Source organism: Quercus lobata, chromosome 11 (assembly GCF_001633185.2).
Source record: "Quercus lobata isolate SW786 chromosome 11, ValleyOak3.0 Primary Assembly, whole genome shotgun sequence".
NCBI lineage: Eukaryota > Viridiplantae > Streptophyta > Magnoliopsida > Fagales > Fagaceae > Quercus > Quercus lobata.
The window spans coordinates 39,282,998-39,290,614 of record NC_044914.1 but is presented as its reverse complement, the minus strand read 5'-3'; the positions used below and the strand labels follow the sequence as shown (position 1 = coordinate 39,290,614).

Genomic DNA, 7,617 nt, shown 5'->3' with positions numbered 1-7,617 from the left:
ATGTTTCGTGTATTGTACCAGTACCTGGTACCTGTGCAAGTTAGATCAATTGACTTCGAATCGACTGAAGTGGTAATTCTTGAGGAAATTGATGATTCTGAGGAGTGTGGTGTTAGTATGAAGAAAGGGGTATGCTATCGATGTTTCAAGGGAAACCGGTTCATGGAGAAAGAGGCTTGCATTGTTTGTGGAGCCAATTATTGTTATGACTGTGTGCTGAGAGCAATGGGGTCAGTGCCAGAAGGAAGGAAATGTGTTACTTGCATTGGTTTTAGGATTCGTGAGGCTAGGCGAGGGAAATTGGGGAAGTGTTCTAGGTTGCTCCAGAGGCTGCTTACTGATTTGGAAGTTAAAAATATAATGAATGCTGAGATGCTATGTAAACTGAATCAGGTGCCACCAGAGCTTGTTTTTGTGAACGGTGAGACCCTTAGTAAAGATGAGCTCTTCCAATTACGAAACTGCAAATACCCACCAAAAAAGCTGAGACCAGGATACTATTGGTATGACAAATATTCTGGTTTCTGGGGAAAGGTGGGCACCAAAAATCTACTAGTTCATTTTATATTATCTTCTTTTTTTCTATTCCGCCATAGTGGAATAATTGTTGTGATTTGAATGAACAGGAAGGACAAAAGCCTTCCCAGATCATTACCTCCCAGCAAAATGTTGGGGGCCACATCAAGACGAATGCTAGCAACGGAAACGCAAAAGTATGGATAAACAGCAGGGAGATAACTAAAGAAGAGCTTTGGATGCTAAAGGTTGGTGTGCTGAATTCATTTCAGTCTGGTTGTTTTGGATTGTACTGAGCTTTCTAAACATGTAAGATCAATGCTATTCTTATAAATGTTTACAGTCAGCTGGGGTGCATTGTGAAGGAAAGCCTCACCTTTGGGTGAGTGAAGACGGGACATATGAGGAAGAGGCGAATAAGAAAGAAAAGAGTAAAATATGGGACAAGGTAAGTTTGCATACTGATGAGCATTGGCATGCTTGTTTTACCTAGTTCATCTTATTATACTTAAATAACTGTGCAAATTCTCTCTTTACAGACTAGAACAAAGCTGGTTTGCACAGTCTTGTCTCTGCCAGTTCCTCCTGGTTCTGAAAATCCTTCAGAGAAAGAAGTGAATGGAGAAATCCGAGACAACCTTGCACAGAAATCTATTCATAAATTTCTTTTAGTTGGTTATGAAAAATCTGGCACAAGTACAATATATAAACAGGTAAAATATTCATGTACGGTAAATTAAACTTTGGTGAACATCTCATAGCTTAGTTCTTTACTCTTAATACTCAACCAATTTTATAATTATGTTGAAATCCTTGTGAAATGTGATGACAAAGGTTAGATTAGTGTATTGTGGCAGTAATTTATCTCTCTCTGTCTGAGGATTATATGTTACCATAAACTAGTATTAAAACTTATTCTGTTTTATTCATATTCTTTTTATGTATACTTTTCCATCAAAGTTAATTAACTAATGCAGGGAAACATGATGATAACTAACAATTTCTCTAGTGGTGCTAAAAACTCCGATACTGAAAATGTGGTTTTGATACGGTTAAACCTGGACATTCATTTGTATTGTTAAATGGTGTTTTAATTTTTGGTGACACTGGAAACACTGTTTTTGCTTATATTAGGCCAAGATTCTCTATGGTATTTCCTTTCTCTGAAGATGAGCGCCAAACTATCAAGTTATTGATCCAAAGAAAGTTATTTGGATATCTCGGAATACTTCTTGAGGGACGAGAACAATTTGAAGAAGAAAGTTTGCTTGAGAAGAGGAAAAGATGTGTTATCAATAAGTCTGGACCTTCAGGTATGATAAGAGTTGATTCTACTTAATTTTCTTTTTTATAGAGCTTATATGCTACTTTTGTTTTGTCAATTGATCTATAAGAATTATGTTAAGGGTATGTTTAAAATGCATAAAAGTTAGTTTTCATTTTTCAATATGCATAGATAGTATTTTATAGTATGCAACAATTAACTGAATGCTCATGTGTTCACACACACAACTTGAACCATTTTTTCTTACCTGTGTAAAGTTCTTCAAATGTAACACAGGATCCATGCATTTAGTTACTAAATAGTTGGGATCAGGTTTTGGATGATGATAGTGGCAGGGATGATCGGAAAACATTTATATCATTACTTTCTCCTTCATTATGTCCTAGTCTTCAGAATCTATACTATGGTCTCTTCTGTGAGATTCTATTCTGTGTTTTTCCCTACAACAAGATCAATATCTTCAATTATTTTATGAATCTCGTGACTTTGCTGCTTTGCTGCAGGAGTTTCATTTTTGTCTTTTGCCACTGATGAATTATCACTTATCCCAAAGGCTTAAACTGTTATAGTGGGTAAATTTAATACCTTAAAATAGATCCATTTTGAGGTCGAGTTTCAGTTGGAATGGAGGGTTCCTGCCCAGTTGTGGTCCAGCATGTTGATGAGCCTGAAGCTAACAGGCCATTATTTTAATACTCCCCTCATGTATGGACCCAAACTCCACGTAAGCAGGGTCCAATACATGGGAGTTTTTAATTTTAGAATGGGAGAAAGAGTGGAGACAAGATTTGAACTCATGATCACCTACTATGATACAAGGATAAACTACCTCTTGTCTAAAAGCTTAAAGTTGTTTGAAAATGGTAAATATGGGTACATAACTAACATTCTAACAGTGACCATAAAAGCATTTAAGTCCTACCACCTGTTCTTCTAGAGTTCTGTCTCACAGAGCTTTTCTAGTAATAAAGAGGATACAACTTGTTTATTATTAATTATTATTTTTATTAGGGATATTTGTTTTCCCCTACTGTTTTTCTTACAATTTCTCCATTTAACAACATGACTAGTGGGAAATATTTGCAGAGCTACATGAATTGGATTCTTTGAATCCCCAATTTAACAGAACCACATCTTGACCATCCTGTACTATAGAAGCCAACTGGTTGATCACTGGACTTTTTCAGTTATTCCAAAAAAAAATCTTATTCTTTGTTTTCTCATTCTTCCACCTTGAGAAAGTACATAGAGTACATGTCAAGGATGGACTCAAGAGTATCTTGAGATAGCCATCTATTTTAATTTCTCTGTAATCCTTAATTACTTGGCCATTTGGGAGTAGTTGAGCACTTTGGTGATAGTCTAGGACCCAGCAACGCGGAAGTTTGTATCTTAGTAGCATGTGTACTTTCCCTCTAGTTAATAACCAGAGGGAAATTGAATACGTCTTGAACAATTTAAGGGAAATAAAGGTCAAATGCAAAATTTGTGTTTAGAGTACCTTTTACTGCTAAAATTTGAAATTGTAGACTCAAATGACTGCATGTAGCTGACAAATTTCTAATGCCTTTGTTTTGATTTTTATGTGTATAATACTGATCACTAGAGGTTTTCCAAAATAATCTGTCCAAATGGCTAGTTATTTAAACAGCTCAGGACCTGTTCTATTGTGGTGGATTAGTGCCATGCTCTTTACAAGTACTTTTGATGCTTCCTCTTGGTTCGAAATCCTTTGCTTTCCTGTTGTGAAGTTATGGTGTACCTTTTGTTGATCAAATTACATTATCATATTACTGTTAAGATTTTCGTTTAGGATGAACATATTTTCTATTCGCAACAGGTGATACAATTCAGATTGACGATACAACAAGCTATTCTGTTGGGGCAAGAGTGAGAACTTTCTCAAATTGGCTCCTCCAAGTTTTGCTCAGATAATTTGGAAGCCATATTTCCAGCTGCTACTTGTGAATATGCACCATTTATTGAGGAGATGTGGAAGGACGCAGCCATTCAAGCCACATACTACCGGAGGAATGAATTACAAATGCTACCTAGAGTAGCTACTTATTTCCTAGATCGGGTGAGATTATTCTCTGCTCTCTCTCTCTCTCTCTCACTCTCGTTTCTAAGACATAAAACCTCCAATAAGTGTTTTTTTTTCCTTATTTTTTAATTATTTTAATCCCCTATGATGAGTTCTGGTTGAATTTAACAATCTTCACAATTATAGCTTGTTTCACAGTGATAAGTAGAATAACAGTATAAATTCTCTTGTAACAATAAAAATTCTTTTGTTACTTTAAAGGGCATCATCCTTCAGCTTTTAGATGTAGCGGCTGCAACAGTAATCTTGCAGTGCGCTAATTCTTGCCAGCCATTCTTGATTTTTTCAATGGTCATTAATGTTTACATGTATCCCTTGTTCCTAATATTGGGTATGAATCGTTTGTTTGGATTGTATTGTACTTCATAAGTTCTGCAGTTGTAGCAGAATTTTTTGGGAAAGGGAGAGGGTGCAGTGTGGGGTTTGGGTTTTCTTGTTGGTTTGAAATGAAAATTAGAGGAAATATAGTTCTGAACTTGAAAGCATTAGTTCTGCTTTTTTGTTAAAAACTTGAAAGCATTGATTTTACTTCTCTTTTTGTACAGTGTACTAGGTTTTTTTTTTTTGATAAGGAGTGTACTAGGTTTTTTTTATATCTAATGAAAATTTTTCGTTACTTATTACAAAAAATAAAACTTGAACAAGGCACCAGTTTGACTGAATTGATCCAGTCATATTTAGAATTAGAAATCAAGGTTATGTGAATCCAATTAATGCAGGAAACTCTTGTTCATTTCTGAAGCTTAGATTTTATACAATTATCAGTGTTCTAGTGGTCATTTTAGTAGTGACTATGCCCTTTAGATTGTGTGCTTTTTGATGGGAATATGGCAAGTGTATCAGCTATGATTACTAAGAAAAAATTTTGTAATTATTCTTTTTCTAAATATGTCTTCCAAATGCAGGCTGTCGAGATTTCTAGGACAGATTACGAACCCCCTGACATGGACATCTTGTATGCTGATGGGATTAACTCATCCAATAGCCTTACTTGCGTGGATTTTTCATTTCCCAAGTCAACACAAGATGATTCACTGAGGTCAGTTCTCCCATTTTTTTCATTGATTATTTCATACATGAACAAAAACGCCTTGATCCTTATCAAGATTGATTGACTATGGTAAAAATCTCTTCATGACCGTTTTTATCCATATTTCTGTTAAAAATGTTTTGGGCAATGCAGTTTTAGCAGCTTCAACCAAGAACTAGTCATCAACGATAGAATCTGAGACATGGACAAGATTGAAACTTCTTAAATATTGGAAGATATTTTTTTTTGTGCCCGTTTGGTACAGTTTAATTTTCAGCCTTTAAAAAATGGGGTTATTTAAAAAAGCAGTACCTAACAGGCACAAGTCTTTGTGATCTGTTCTGCCATTACAGAGGAAACTATAAGAATGAAAATTCTGTTCTTACTTGTATTGATGCTACTTGATTCATAAAACGTTAAACCCAAGGAACTGCAACTTCAGCCTTCCATATTATGATCTTCATTTCAGCTTATCCTTGCCCTTGCATTCTCATAGTTCTTGAAAATAAAAGGCTCTAGTTTTGATGTCAAATACTTAAACTTCGTGAATGGTCGAATGTTGATACACAAAAAAACCTGGTTCAATTTTAGTTTCGTTTGTCTTAGTTCATTTTTATTTTTTGTTAGAGGATATTCTAGGAAACAAAATATCAATTAATTTTCCCACTAAACTATGTATGTTTTAGTTGCATTGAGAGTGGAATACACACTGCTTTATTTACTTACAAAGTGCTATGTTATCCCTATTTTTATAGGTGATGAATATTTTTTGTCATTTCTTTTCATGAGCTTTTTTCGTGATTTATCTTACCAGAGTTTTTCTTAGAATTTTCAGGTACCAACTAATTAGAGTGCATCCCAGAAGCCTAGGAGAACACTGCAAGTGGTTGGACATGTTTGAAGACACTGCTATTGTCCTGTTTTGTGTTGCCTTGACTGACTATGACGAATATTCTGTTGACCGTAATGGAGTTTTAACCAACAAGATGTTGGCAAGCAAAGAGCTCTTCGAAAGCATAGTCACTCATCCAACATTTGAGAACAAGAACTTTCTTTTGATTCTCAACAAGTTTGACCTGCTTGTGGAAAAGATCGAACAAGTCCCTCTCACACATTGTGAATGGTTTCGTGACTTCAAGCCTGTTGTCAGCCCGAATTGTCACAACAGCACTTACCCCTCGTTGGCTCAACGTGCTTCCCACCATATAGGAATGAAGTTCAAGGAACTTTTCCGTTCTCTTACAGATAACAAGTTGTTTGTTTCACTAGTGATCGGGTTGGAAAATGACACAGTAGATGAAGCTCTTAGATATGCAAGGGAGATTATCATGTGGGATGAAGAAGAGGAACCCTACTTAAATTTCGAGTTGTCTTCTACTGACAGTGAGGCAAGCTCCTTGTGTGTTTTGCTCGAAAATGACTTGTCAGACTAGTAGCATTTTTTCACAAAATTTTGTACGTACTCACACAAAACATGTATAGGAGAACAGAATAGAGAGTCTGTTTAGATATTTTTGACATACATGAAAGCTAGATATTTTTCTTTTAATTTTTTCTTTTCAAAATGTTAGAATTGAAGTCTTGTAGGACCTTGCAGATTTAACAAGTAGAAGAATGTGTTCTTATGTGTCCTTAATGCTGACCCTTTGATATTTTAGAATGGTCACAAATATCTGTAGGAATATTCAAAATTGTATGCCTATGTGTTGCTTTCTGATGATTTTGCATTATGGAGGCAACGTTTGTGCTTATGTATCCTTTCACAATCTTCCAATCTACACACATAAATCACCAAGAGAAGAAAAAGGGGGAATAGCTAATGAAGAACAAAATTGAATAAGAATTTGTCCACTTATTCACTCATCTGGATGATTTTATAGAATATCCATAGATGAATAGCCAAGTACAATAAAGATGGTCACTAAAGTTACAAGGGTGAAAGAAAGTAGAAAATCCAATGAGGAATAAGAACAAGTGCCTTAAGCATTTCCAATATCATGGAATCTTCATTCTGCCTAAGTAAATTCTTTTCCCCCGGCTGTTTAGAAAGCATGGATATTTCAAATTAATGACCATATGTTTATAAAATACTTCTAATTAACATTTCATATGTTTAATTATTTTTATTTAGATATTAATTAGTTAAAGTATCTTTCAAGAATTGATATATCACTGACCTATCAACAAATAAAAAATAAATAAATAATTGATATATCACTCTTGACCGTATCATATAGTATCACTTATCCTGTGTCCATATTGGCACTTCCATATACTAGGAGGTCTATTAACACCAAGCTCAAAGGTAAAAAAATTATTCTACATTAATACAATCTAATCAAATTTATAATAACAAAAATAATTTCAAAAAATCACTTTTGCTCGCACAAATAGACCAATTTAAGGGTGCGTTTGAATCGACTTCAAACGAATTTCGGAAATCAATTTCCGGAAAATTCTGTGTTTGGCTGTCACGGAAAACATTATTTTCCGGAAATTGATTTCCTGTTGACCGAAATTTTCAGCCTTGACCACGGAAATGAATTTCTGCCTTCATTTTCACTTCAAAGCATTTCCGGAAAAAGAGAGAGAGAGAGAGAGAGAGAGCGCGCGCGCGAGAGAGGAGAAGAACATTCCAGTCAGTCCGATGATCGCCGGCGGACTCCGAGCTCCAGGCAGCGC

General features: G+C 35.2%; 1 pseudogene across 1 annotated transcript; it reads left to right on the top strand.

Moving 5' to 3' along the window:
* Nucleotides 1–6,652, top strand: LOC115966838 (annotated as a pseudogene). Its single transcript, XR_004086399.1, has 8 exons — nucleotides 1–534; nucleotides 627–764; nucleotides 860–964; nucleotides 1,056–1,229; nucleotides 1,651–1,829; nucleotides 3,642–3,881; nucleotides 4,811–4,944; nucleotides 5,771–6,652. The product of XR_004086399.1 is annotated as an extra-large guanine nucleotide-binding protein 1-like (transcript).
* The last annotated feature ends 965 nt before the right edge of the window (nucleotides 6,653–7,617 follow it).